Here is a 14,240-nt window from a genome sequence, read left to right as displayed (position 1 = left end):
TGTCCGCAGTCTCTGGTCATCTTCTGCAGTCTCTAATCATCTCCTGTAGTATTTGTATTAATGTGCCGCTTTACTTGCTCAATTATTTGAGATTGCTGCACTTTTCAGTGAGTAGTAATAATGTGCATTAACCTGTAGCAACCAATTTGTAAACAGTAGTGATCTGCTGTAATCTCTAGCAACCAATCACTGAGTGGTAATGATGTGCTGTAACCCCTAGCAGCCAATCAGTGAGAGCTAATAATGTACAGTAACCTCTAGCAACCAATCAGCAAGCAGAAATTATGTGTTGTAACCTCTAGCAACCAGCCAGTGAGTGGTAAGGATCTGGCAACCAATTGCAATCACTGTGTCCACCTGCTATTTTATGTATGTCTCAGAATTGGGGGGCCCAAGAATATGTTTGCCCTGGACCCAATCAATATTAAAGTCGGCTCTGCCTAAATGCAATAGAACACCTCTGGACATTATGTTTCGGTCCATCCAATGTCACCAGGTCGCACCTTTGTTCAGGAGCTCAGTGATGCATTTGTCCAGATCTGTGAGGAAATACCCCAGGACACCATCCGTCATCTCATTAGAAGCATGCCCTGATGTTGTCTGGAATGCATACAAGCACGTGGAGGCCATACAAACTACTGAGTGGCATTTTGAGTTGCTGCAATGAAATTTCAGCAAAATAAACTAGCCAGCTGCATCATTTTTTTCACTTAAATTTTTCGGGGGGGAGGGGGGTCTCAGAATTCAGCCCTCTATAGGTTGATAATTTTAATTTTCATCAAACGATGTGGTACCCTTGCTTCCTAACACATTACCCAGTCCATATCAGTATAGATATCCAGCATGATATTTTAAGATCTGATGGTGTTTTCAAAGTGTTCCTTGAATTTTTTTGAGCAGTGAGGTTATGTATATGTGGAAGCTATATGTATTTACAGTATATGCAGAGACCAGTATGTATATGTTGGAGGCACATGTACAGTGTAGAAGGAATTTGTATGCACATGTAGGAGGCACATGCAGGGCTGCACAGCCTACCTAACAAGCCCCCCCCCCCCCCAATAAAAATATGAATGCAATATTTTTTATAAAATTACCGTATTTATCGGCGTATAACACGCACCCCAAGTTTAGGAGGGCATTTTAAGGAAAAAAGTTTTAGGAGGGAAGTTTAAGGAAAAAAAAAACTTACATTTATATGCCAGTCAATGCACCCTTATCAGTGTGCATCTGCAGCCTTGTCCATCATTGCAGAACGATCAGTGTCATTTGCAGCTCGCCCAGCACTGTTTGCAGCTTTGCAGTGTCATTTGCAGCTTGGCCAGCGCTGTTTACAGCCTTGCCCATGTTTAAATTTCCCGCCGCCGAGACAGACCGAGCGAGCGCCGACCGAAAAAGACCGAGCCGACTTGCTCGGCTCTGCTCGTAGTCCCGCCTCCCTGCTGTTCCTCTAGCGAGCGCTGTTGAAAAAGCGGCTTGGTATTTTTCGGCGGCGCTCTGTATTTTTGACTCGCAGACAGTGGGTGATCGGCGTATAACACGCACCCACGACTTTCCCCCGATTTTAAGGGGGAAAAAGTGTGTGTTATACGCCGATAAATACGGTACATGACATCATTATTAGCGGACACAAACACAACATAACTTACAAAAATCCTGCTAAATCTAAAAGATAAAATTATATTGAGTTATTAATTAAAGGTGTGTGTGTGTGTGTATGAGATCTTCACATGAGTGCTGTGGCCCATGGCTGGAGTTGTGTGTAGGCAGGCTGTTACTCTATGGGGTGTAGTGGCTCTGTGAACCCAGCTGCAGGTCCTAATTTGAAAGGTGTGTAGATACAGGCTACAGCCCCGAAAAGAGTGTGCGCATTTGGGGCCACCTACGCACAACTGTCAAATTAAGACCTATGACTGCGTTTGTATAGCCACTGTGTCCTCAGAGTGACAGGGGGCTCCAGCCTCACCAACAAACTGCTCAATCACACTGTATGGGCCAGAAAACCTGTGTGAATTAGCCTCTATTTTATTATAGTTTTTTTCCTCATTTTTAAATTCGCATAATGTTGTTGGGGGTGGGGGACTTTGATGAAATATCAGGGGTCTAAACAGACTCCTGATGCCTCACTTTTGAGACAGAGAAAGGGACTAAGGACATCGATTTCACCATCCCTTTCTCTGCAGCCTCAGCTACACTGGACAGTGAATGAACAGAAAGCACTCTGTACAGAGGCTTCCTGTTCATTAACAAACGGAAGAATAATAAACATGGTTTACTCCAGTATGCTTCAGTTATGAATGAACACAATGAGTGATTGGTACCGATTACTCACTGTGTTCGTTCACAAAAGGAAGGGGCCAGTAAATATGACATATTTATTGGACCTTTCCCTGCTCTCTATCCTGAAAGGACAGTGCACAGATAGGGTGATTGGTGCGGCAGGGGAGCAATTACAGGAATCTTTGCCCTGCGTGTCTCTGCCTGCAGAAATTGAAAGCCAGAGAAAGAGAGGAGGAGAAGCCAGCTTTCAGCTGTCGCAGGAAGAGAGACACAATGGATCAGTTCCTGTATTTGCCTTCCTGCTGTGCTAATCACCCCATCTCCTGCCCACATCTGATTCCCAAGCTTGCCAGGGCCTTGTACAGGAGGACCGATGCTACCCCCTTATCAGCGGCCCTGTGCACATGTATGACTATGCAGGTGGTACTGTACATGTATGTATATAGAGAGGCCAGGACCTATGTATATGTAAAAGACACAGTTGTGCTAAAAAGTTAGCATCCCCTTGGAGAATTGGTAAACAGTATGAACCATTTTTTAAATAAAACTTTAGTGAGCAAGCAAAAACGCATTTATTTGATTTCTTATGGGATTCACATTTAACTGTAGGTCATAACAGAATGGCACAATCAAACAAAACATGGCAACAAGTAAACAAATGAAATGACCCTTGTTAAACTCTGCATACCCTTAGTTCTTAAAGCGGAGTTCCACCTGGAAAAAAAAAATTAAAGTCAGCAGCTACAAATACTGTAGCTGCTGACTTCTAATATAAGGACACTTACCTGTCCAGGGAGCCTGAGATGTTGGCACCTGAAGCGAGCCGTCCCTTGGCTCCGGGTGCAGGCACTGGCATCCTTACTAAGGGAAACAGGAAGTGAAGCCTTGCATAAAGGACAGCTTGCAGTCTTGTCTATGAGGCTCTGAATTCTTGCAGGTGGTAGAACTGCCCATTCATCTTGGCAAAATGCCTCCAGATTAATGGTTTTAAGGTCAAGAGTGATGGCCACTCCAGAACCTTTTTCTGCTGTAACCACTGGAGGGTCAACTGGGACTATTATAAATCTGCAGGTGAGGGGTACTTTAATTAGTTCTATATATGTGAATTGGGATGCCTCTCAGGATAAATGGGAATGCCCCATGGCATATAAGCCACGTACTGTAGCATATAGCAGGTCATAACATACATGCAGAGAAATGGAGGAAGCCTATTGCCATGTACACATGACCGGACTTTCTGGCAGACTAGGTCCAACGGTCTTCCCGACGGACTTTCGCTGGAGTTCCGACGGACTTTCCGAACTAAGTCTGTTCGTTTGGAAGTGATGACATAAACGGAACTAAACAGGGACGTTCAATAGCCAATAGCCAATTGCTTCCCTTGTGCCCATCAATTGCAGCCACTGTGTCCATCCATCGGGCCAGCACACAGGCAAACGGTTTTCCCGATTTTAGTCCCTCAGAATTGAGTCCGTCAGATAGATTTGAAACATGTTCTATTTCTAGGTCAGTCGGATTATTTATTTATTTATTTTTTTAAATGATCGGACTAACCCACACACGTTCGGATTGTCCGACGGACTAATCCCTTCGGATCTAGTCTGCCAGGAAAGTCTGGTCGTGTGTACGCGGTATAAGAGAAAAGATGATGGCTGAACACAAGGGAAAGAAAATATGAGATTCACGTCATCTGCCAAAGGGTCTCAATCCATTAGTCATAGCGGGGGTGGCTGGAGAAAGGGGGCGGCTTCTGTGCGCCATTAATGGAAGCATCACCACTGCTCAATATGCAGAATTCCACTCTTTCTAATTCTCCCTGTTCACACTTGTTCACCCTGTGCTTTATGCCCTATGATCTAAAAAGTATATTAGCTTTTTTTAAGCGTATTGAAGTGTTTTTGCCCATGGACTTCAAAGGGTGTAAACACGCAACACGCACGTTCACAAGCATTTTTGGGACTGAAAAACTCCTCTCCTCCTCTTGGACTGCTCTCAGGAAACAAAGAGCTGAACCTTGATACACATGCAAAAACAGAAGCACAAAGCCAGCGGGTTGAATGAAAAAACTGACCTGATTCCCCCATCCGCTATTGTATTCTGACAGCACAGAGACCTCCTAGCTGTCAGAATACTCTGGTCAGCACTGCCAGGCCTATTGCCTGCAGCGCTGATCTACTGAAATGAATTGACAGATCGACAACCTCAGTGGTCACACATGTATCAAAACTCAGGCAGCCCCTGCTGAAGCAGCCAAATTTCAGTCCATGTACGACCAAGCTTAAGAGTAACAAAACATTTATTCATTTTGAGTGAAGTGGGAACTGATTAGAACTTCTGTTGAGTTTTACTGCTAACAATAACAAAAACCTGCTGTACACAAGTAGGCTGTTCAGCCTCTCACTCATCCACTTCTCCAAGTACAAAAAGACTACCATGCTTTACTGCCCTCTTAGAACAAATATAAAAAAGACTACCATGCTTTACTGCCCTCTTAGAACAAATATAAAAAAAACTGCCATGCTTTCCTGCCCTCTTAGGACTGCAGATGTCTCAATACCATAGCACTAGAAAAGCAAAAAAAGAGGGTGCACCAGCCTAGGGCATTACCTTTGTACACCATTTATTGATAAAAAATAAATAAAAAAAACAAGATAGATATATACACAAAGACAACTGTATACCACAAGCTCATCAAAATCATCATAAAACAATGTTGCCCAATGACTCAGGAAGATGCTGCCTGGGTGTATTTCCCTTGTGTTTTTTTTAGGGAATTCTCATCAGAGCCAAAAGATAAATCCCTTACACTTGACTTTATACAGCTTACTAAAAACCATATGAGAATCTACATCTATCTTGTTTTTTTCAAACAGTTTACGAAGGAAATGCACTAGGCTGGTGCGCCCTTTTTTTGTTTTGCTTTTCTAGTGCCTGAGTTTTATTGCTACCCGGGACTCCAGTAAAGAGATTTCCCCTCATTTCCTGTCTGCAACAAGGACACAAAAAATAAAAATTCTTTAATAGAGTCACAGAAGGCTAGAACCCCTTGCCACGTCCCTTGCCACGTCCCCTGCCACGTCACCTGCCACAAGTGGATTGTCCACTTGCCACATCACTTGCCACATCACCTGCCACAAGTTGTGTATTGTCCACTTGCCACGTCACCTGACACAAGTTGTGGATTGTCCACTCGCCACGTCACTTGCCACATCCCCTGCCACAAGTGGATTGTCCACTTGCCACGTCACTTGCCACGTCACCTGCCACAAGTTGTTGATTTTCCACTTGCCACGTCACCTGCCAGGTCACTTGCCGCGTCACCTGCCAGGTCACTTGCCACGTCACCTGCCACAAGTTGTGGATTGTCCACTTTCCACGTCACTTGCCACTTCACCTGCCACGTCACTTGCCACAAGTTGTGGATTGTCCACTTGCCACATCACTTGCCACCTGCCATGTCACTTGCCACAAGTTGTGGATTGTCCACTTGCCACGTCACTTGCCACCTGCCATGTCACTTGCCACAAGTTGTGGATTGTCCACTTGCAATTGCAATTGTTTAAAATATTTTTCTAATGGTTTTTCATCATTTGCCATCATTTTTGAGATTTTTAATGTAAAAAAAAAGGTCACCTTTAAAAACGCATATAAACGCAAACGCGGCTAAACGCGGTAGCGGCGTTTTGCCGCGTTTTGCGTCTGAAACGTGGAAATTTTTGTTTCTGAAAGCATTTTTTTGCTTCTGGAAAAACGAGACTAAACGCAACTGCATAAAAACGGAAAAAAAACGAGACTGTGTGCATGGACACATAGGATAACATTGAATGAGTTCAGGGGCAGTTGAAAAAACTGTCCAACTGCATCTGAACGCACGTGCGTCTCGTGTGCATGGGGCCTTACACTTGACTTTATACAGCTTACTAAAAACCATATGAGAATCTACATCTATCTTGTTTTTTTCAAACAGTTTACAAAAGGGAAATGCACTAGGCTGGTGCGCCCTTTTTTTGTTTTGCTTTTCTAGTGCCTGAGTTTTATTGCTACCCGGGACTCCAGTAAAGAGATTTCCCCTCATTTCCTGTCTGCAACAAGGACACAAAAAATAAAAATACTTTAATAGAGTCACAGAAGGCTAGAACCCCTTTTTTAAGTCTGTGTCTCAGTTTCAGATTTTCTTTTACTTCCAGTCTAGTAACATTATTGTCATTGTGACATGAAGCGAGGGGAAACAGAGCCCCAAATAGACGTAAAGCTGACCATACATGGATTAAAATTAGGATGGTTTAAAAGGGACTGGCTAAATTTCGATCCTTATGTAGCCACTGTGGTTGAAGATAAGTCAATCTACCGATCAACTTATGTTCAACTGCCCTGTCCATATTTTCTCACTTGATCAGTGCCGCAGGCAATAGGCCACAAGGCTGATCTGTGTATTCTGACAGTGGGAGAGTCTCCCAGCTGTCAGAATACAATGACACAAATCCAATGTGTGGATGGGGAAATTGGCTCCCTTTTTTTTTTTACTGACCCACTGGTTGAATGAAAAAAAAAACTAGCCCATGTATGTAACTATATGTAACCCATGTATGGCCAGCTTAAGACCTGACAGGGGTTCTAATTCTACCCCTATCCAAGATTAAAATTAAAAGTTTTGATTGGACTTACAGTTTAAGTCCATGGGACTTAATGGACCTATGGGCACCACATTGTACACTGAGGGTTGTCTTCATCCCATGGGAATACATGGAGAAAAAGACTGGGAGAGACAGAAATTTGTTTATTATGATTAGAATAATTGCTCTTCTCCTCGCTCTGTCCATCTGTTGTTGGAATTGCCAGCAATTAATCTGCCAAAGTTTGTGTTAATGTGAAAAGAATCTTTGAAACCTCTTTTAATGACTTAATTCTTATTCATCAAACACCTTCTCCCCATTTACTGTATCTTCAATAAGAAGAAATATGACATTTGTTGGGACTAGAATTTGCTAAACGCCACCAAAAGAACCCGTCATGGGTCTTATAATGTCCATAGTGGGGGAGCATTGCTGGTGGATATAGACAGGGAATCAGACATTAATTAGTTAAGGAAACAAAAAAAAGCCTGTCCCCTTTTTTAGGGAACAAGACATGTGACAATTTACAAAGTGTTCTTTAGACAGTTCAAAAATGCAAGATATTCTCCACTGTATAGAACAGCCTAGTTTCTTCTTGATATGCCCAGATATTATATAAATGAGTACCGTATTTATCGGCGTATAACACGCACTTTTTTCCCCCTAAAATCAGGGGGTAATCGGGGGTGCGTGTTATACGCCAATCCCCCGCTGTTGCTACTCGTTTCTGCCGTTCTCTGTGGCTTCCGGGTATTCTCAGCTATCTTGGCTATTTTCAGCCACACTCGGCTGTTCTCGGGGGCTTTCGGCTTTACGTAAGCCGCAGAGAACGGCCGAGTGTGACCAAAAATAGCCAAGAACGGCCAAAAATACCCAAAAGCTGCCGAGAACTACCGAGCGCCGCCGAGATACACAGGACATCCGCTATGTATCTCGGCTGTGCCATTTTTAAACGACAAACACACTGACAAGGCTGCAATGGACTGACAAAGCTGCAAATGACACTGATAAGGCTGCATTGACGGGCATTTAAATGTAAGTTTTTTTTCCTTAAACTTCCCTCCTAAAAGTTTTTTTCTTTTAAATTCCCTCCTAAACTTGGGGTGCGCGTTATACGCCAATAAATACGGTACTTAACCAAAGAGAAAATACAAATGGGAAATGGATAAAAACATTATCAAGTATACATACTGTACAACGGTCCTATATTTGCCAGGCAGACCCATTTCTTGGCCCTCCTACTGATGCGGTGCCCTGGGCCATGTCCTGGGATCACAGCATCAACCTTATTTGCATTACTGCACATGTATAAATAACTTTTTATGTTGTTTGTTATGTTCATATAAGACTTTAAATTTGCTTTAATATATTCCCCTCTCAGATCTTGTATTATAGGCTGACAAGTAGGGAAAAAAATTATTTCATTTAAACTTTATTTTTTTAAACAGTACTATCTCCTTTAAAATTATTTGTTTTTTTTTCCCTCCATGCATATTAATTTTAAAGAAACTATCACCTGTCATTAACAGCTGTTTACAAACAAAGCCATGTGATCACCGTGCAATAACTGCCAGGGTGTTCACATGATCTGTGCTTATTGGTTCCTGATTGTTAGTGGACAGTGTGGTTGTCACAGGTAGGAGAAAACAGCAATGAGCGCTCCTAGTTGTCATTATAAATGTGATTAGTAAAATAAAGATTGCTTTAAAAACACCTAGATACAGAACACAAAAAACAATAATAGAATGCAACTGACCCAAAACAAATCAAATGTACCTTTATTGTGGAGAAATAGTAAAATGGACAAAAGACAGGCAAAATGTGGAAGCAAGGAGGAAAAAGTAAAAAAAAAAAAAAAAAGCTGGAAAGACTTTATAAACAGCTTAAACAAAACTGCAAAATCCCTTCAAACAAACTGGGGAAAATTCTATTTCCAGGCCCTATAAAGAAGCCCTATAGTGTTCAACTTTAATATCGGCAATCCTAGGTCTGCTACAACAGTGCCACCTGATGGAGAGAGGCATACTGTCTTTATATTGTCCAGCCTAGGTGTGCAGTGTTCATATACCAAGTACCTTACTGGGCATCAAACCCAATTCACGCCAGGATAAGGATTGTTATTTCCAAAACATTTACGTAAAATTAGATTTAAGAACGCCAGGCATGTGACTGAAAATAAAGATAATTATCTTTGTGTTAAATCTTTGTGAATTGAGCCTATTGCCCGTGACCACACAGCACCCTAATCGTGAATCATTACTGGGGCATTGGGCTGCTGTAAATTTTGAGTTGCATAATTGTAATGAGAATTTATAATGGTTTTTAAAGGAAACCTGTCATGAAACAGTCACCGGCACTGTCATACTGATCCATTGGATTCAGTGGATTAATTTGGAAGGAGTATGCAAATCAATATCTGTGATTAGACTTGCTGCATACTTTTCCCTTCTCAGTGACAAGTAAAGGGCTGAATCTAGAGAGGATCAGCATTGTGACAACAGTGAAGAATACAAACTATTGTTATTCAAAATCTAAAAGCTCGTCCTGGAAATAGTTTGTCGTTTAGTTTAAGGTGGTGCCTTCATTTGCTATCTCCCCTCATTGGATCATTTGATTGGTAACCTCCATTATTAATGATTGATCAGAATGGCTTTCTGTCCAGTTTGTCCAATATCTGCATCTGTTGGCCACTGTGAAATCTTTCTTCTAATTATTATGAAAGTTATCAAATCTTTCATCATATCTGGCAAACAATCATCCTATTTATGGCCAGCGATATTGACCATATATAGAGACTTAAGCCTCATACACGATCAGACTTTGTACAAACTTTCCCGTGGACTTTTGAACAAAAGGCATTGGCCGCAAGTTTGTATTGCATACATACGATCTGACTTTTTAGGCAACAAACACGTAGTGACGTTTCAACTTACTGACGACATTTCAAAAGAGGACGTTCAATTACTCCAGCACCACCTTTGGTCAACTCCTGTATTGTTGTCTGATCTTTTGCATTGGTTCTGAGCATGCGTGTTTGTATTTTGTACAAAAGTCCGATGGTTTTGCGTACGATCATACTTTGCTCCATCGGACTTATGTTGTCAAAAAGTTTGTCCATTCACACAGCCAACAAAAGTCCGATGAAAACCGAAAAAGTTTGTCCGATGGAGCGTACACACGGTCGGATGTTGTTCCAAAACAGCTAATTTGCATGTTTGTTGTCAAAAAGTCCGATCGTGTGTACGGGCCTTTAGACTTTCAATGTATAGGACTCCTGCACATGTCGGTGCCATTGCACAGCTGCTCAGAGGCTGTCTCTGTACATCTGGGTGGAGTTGAACACCTGAAAACCAATGAATTATTAATACATATTTGTGTTGATACGAAACCCCACACCCTTCCTGCTAAACCCCACCCCAACCCTTCCCCACTCTATCACAGCTGCTGCAAAAAGCATTTCTACAGCTTCACCAACGTGCAGGAAGGGCACCAATTGCCACGCGGGGACGGGGCTCTACACAACACGTGACAGTTAAAATTATTTTCTGAACTTGAGTTGGAGAGAAACTTTTAACTTGTGTACGGACTTATGTATTGACACAAAAATGCTCACAGAAAACATTCTGTTTTCAGAGCCAATTAAAAATATCATCTGAGCTTAAAGAGCCTGAATGGTATCGAGAGGCTTCTCTGGATAATTACAAGCTGACCAGTGCAGCAATGTTATCAGGATCTGCAATCTGCATCAGGGTGGAGAGGATGGTGATTCACACTGCTGCCGGCTCAGATCAACCAGGAGACAAATGATGGATATTTTCTTCTAAAAGGGTCCCATTTCACCTTCACAGATCTAACCAAAAACTGAATCAGCAATGGATTACCTTCTGCCAGGATCGATAATCTGATGTCAGTCAGTCAGGTCGGTCATTATAAAATACGAGAAGGATGCTGAGCTGCTCCGCCTTTAATTAACTCGATATTAAAGGGAATCTGAGTCTAATCCTGACAAGGCCGATTCCTAGGGGATGTATCCTTCAAAGCCCAATCGATTCGTCTCATGCTAATTATTATTACATCAATTTCCATGAAAGAGCATCAACTCCACAATCGTTTTATATTTTATGGCCTGTGGAGTCTCAGGAAGGTGCAACAATAAACACTGAAAATGAGGGGGAAAAAAAGGCCTATGGATGGTCAATGAAAACACAGGTTGTCCCAATTTTCTCTGCTCATTCGGCAGTCAGTGTTCATCTTATATTGGTTTGCCTTTAATGAGATTTTAGCTTTTGTGCTTAGCCCTCATTCTGTTGTCAGTCCTATTTTTTTTTTAAAAAGATGTTTTTAGTGTTTTGTGTTATAACAAAGTAAAAATAAAACGTACTTAACTTCAAAACTGAGTTCACACTCATGTGACTTTGGACACTAAAGCTGCATGACAAGACGCACCCCACGTTTTTCAATAACAACCATTAAAATATGTGTGGCTTAAAGCCATGACAACTTTAAAAAGGTTCCTGCACTACTCTGGTCAGACTTTCATGTGACTTCAATGTTATAGACTGCAACGCAAACCCTCAAAAGTCACATGAAAGTCACACCTAAATGTTATATGTGTGAATATTGTCTATTATTGGTCAAAGAGTTGCATCCAAGTCACATCCATCCAAAGTTGCATCCTGGATCAAAGATGACAGTAAAAGATGTCTAGGATTTATTGTCCCTGATGGACAGTAAACACTGAAGTAACCAGTTCTAAAAATTACAAACTGCAATGTAAAACATGCCAGAGAATCTAGTAACAGAGCCAAATATCTACCCCATAAAACACAAAATAACAGACTTCACTTTTTACTAGAGCAGGGGTCGCCAAACTTTTCAGTAAAAGGGCAAGCATAATAAATCAGTTTAATAAATAAGTCCCCTCGCCCCCTCCCCCCATCAGAGTCCCTCTTTACATCAGATCCCCCTTACATCAGAGTCCCTATCAAAGCCCCCATTACATCAGGGTCTGCCAATAGAACAGGGTTCTCCTTAAATAAGGATGAAGAGGAGACCACAGGCAGCCTCTGCTGATCTGAATCCACAGTATGTGCACATTGAGGATATGTCACTGACTCTAGTCGCAGGCTGGATAAAATATTGAACTGGATCTAGCCCATGGGCCCTGGTTTGGAAACCCCTGTACATGAGCAGAAAGATCCACCCTACACTGTAACATATACTCATCACCACTGATAAATCCTTATCCACCTGATGACTGGTATGTGCTTGTTACCAATTTAAATCTTTCGCTAATGTTCCTCAATTTACCATCAACGACTACAATGGAAAAAAAACTCCATATAACGCAGTTTATAGTTTGGATGAAAACATCAAAAACCTACTCAGAACTGTTGTTTGCCATAACTTATATTCTGTATGCAGATCCTAGCAAGAGGAGCTTACAATCTAATTGAACTTTAAGGGCAAACATTCAGTTCCAGGATATTTTTGTGTGTTAGGAGAAAGATGGTGCACACAAACACAGATAAAACCGACAACCTCCATGCAGATGATGAGAGTCAAACAGGAGACCCCAGTACTGAAAACACTACATAATGTGCTCAGGCCCTCCCCACCTACACCCATGTCCTGTGCCTCATCCAGTGGCATAACTGACGTCACACCAGCCAATGTAGCTGCTGTGGGGACTGGAGGGGGTACCAGAGGTTCTATTCTGGGTTAAACGGCTGTAAACGGTACTTACTATCAAGTGGACCTGGCTTGATAAAGGGCAGTCTGTTTTTTTATGGGGATAGTTTTGCTTGCTAGGTCCAGCATAGCACCAGCCAATATGGTGATATGAAGTGCCTTCTTCATAGGAGACCCCCAAGCTGTTCTGGCACTGCTAGGACTGCATTCCACCATTTTACAAATGAGGACTTTAAAGGTCAGTAACTTGTGCCAATGAGTATAACTATAAGGCTGGATTCACACCTTTCCATAGGAAACCATGTTAAATGGACTGCAGTGCAAATCTGCAAAAACTGCATAGGTGTGAATCCAGCCTAAGAAAGAACTTTCCCTGACACCAAGGTACAGGGGGAATCTTTTCACTGACAACCAAGGTACAGGGTTGACATACCTGGATCATTATTATTTTGATGGAGTTTTCCCTGACCACCGGTGTGTATGTGCTGGGGGAGGGGGGCTTTCCTTGACCGCCAATATATAGGAGAGGTTCTACTAACTAATGTAAGTGTGTGGACCTACCCCTGACCACCATGTAATAAGTGGGTGTTTCGCTGATCTAATTAGTAAGGGGCATGTTCCTTGATCACCAGTATACGGTGAGGGGGTGGAGATTCACTGACCACTAATATACACGGGGGGTTCCCTGGCCTCCACTGTAAGGAAGATGCTTTTTACTGACCTATAACTACCAATGGAAGGGGTGGGAGGCTTTCCTTGACCAACAAAGTAGGTAGGTCTTTTCTCTAACAACCGATATGAAGTGGGGCTTTCCAGTGACTTTTAATGTGAGGGGAAGCTTGTCCGGATTATAAATTTAAGAAATAAAAGGGGGAGCTTTCCACTGACCACCAACATAAAAGGAGGTTTCCAAACATCTCTAGCTTAAGGTGGTGGGGTATTTCTCTGCTACGGGTTCTTTTGATTTCCAGTTCTTCCCAAATCTGTTTATTGCCCATATAATTAAACCCGTTTTCTGCAGAAGCTGCATTTACTTTACCTTAGGTTTTAGGGTAATTTGGATAGTTGATATGAACGCACTATTGTCAGGTCTTATGAGATTAGATAACAGGCACACAGGGCTGGAGTTATATAACACAAATTCCAGAATAAACCAACTTTTGGAAAAACCAATTACAGGCTGTGACTCCCCATTCTTGCATAGTATTAGGTTTATCATTAAGGTAAAAAGCCTCAGACATCTCACCTTACCATGTGCCACTTCCACAGTCCTAGGCCTCTGGTGCTCCCTACTCGTCTTCCATACAGAACCAGCAACGATACATCTGTGTCTCCGCCACAGTCCTTATAGTACTGATAATACATAACCGCACACTCAGAGTGCCAAGGGCACCTTAACACTCATTATCCTGCGACTGGTGACACTGTGACTGTCCCAAGGGAATTGAGCCGTAATCTCTCCGGAGAGATCTCTATTTTTACTGTTAGTCATGGAGCCGTTTCTACCTCTGGAAAATAATGATGAAACATTCTCCAAAACAACCACAAACATGTGCTGCTATTTGTCTCATTTCATAGGAATAACCTAAAGTATTGCTTTTTTTGAACAGTGTTTTACTTCAGTGTCAGTAGTGACGGGACTTTAATATTATAAAA

General features: G+C 42.1%; 1 protein-coding gene across 2 annotated transcripts in view; it reads right to left on the bottom strand.

Annotated features, from left to right (window-relative positions):
- The window catches only part of LOC143960244 (uncharacterized), a 57,754-nt gene extending 43,757 nt beyond the window's left edge, over positions 1-13,997 (bottom strand). The window contains exon 1 of one of the 2 annotated variants that reach the window (XM_077468616.1): positions 13,831-13,997. The gene's annotated coding sequence lies outside the window, so the exon portion shown is untranslated. The remainder of the gene's footprint in view (positions 1-13,830) is intronic. The other variant, XM_077468617.1, reaches the window with a different exon arrangement.
- Between the last annotated feature and the right edge of the window lie 243 nt (positions 13,998-14,240).

The sequence above is a fragment of the Lithobates pipiens genome, unplaced genomic scaffold (assembly GCF_037356315.1).
Source record: "Lithobates pipiens isolate NorthernLeopardFrog02 unplaced genomic scaffold, aLitPip1_a1.2 Scaffold_8, whole genome shotgun sequence".
NCBI lineage: Eukaryota > Metazoa > Chordata > Amphibia > Anura > Ranidae > Lithobates > Lithobates pipiens.
The sequence above is the reverse complement of the archived record's forward strand: the minus strand, read 5'-3'. Positions and strand labels throughout refer to the sequence as shown.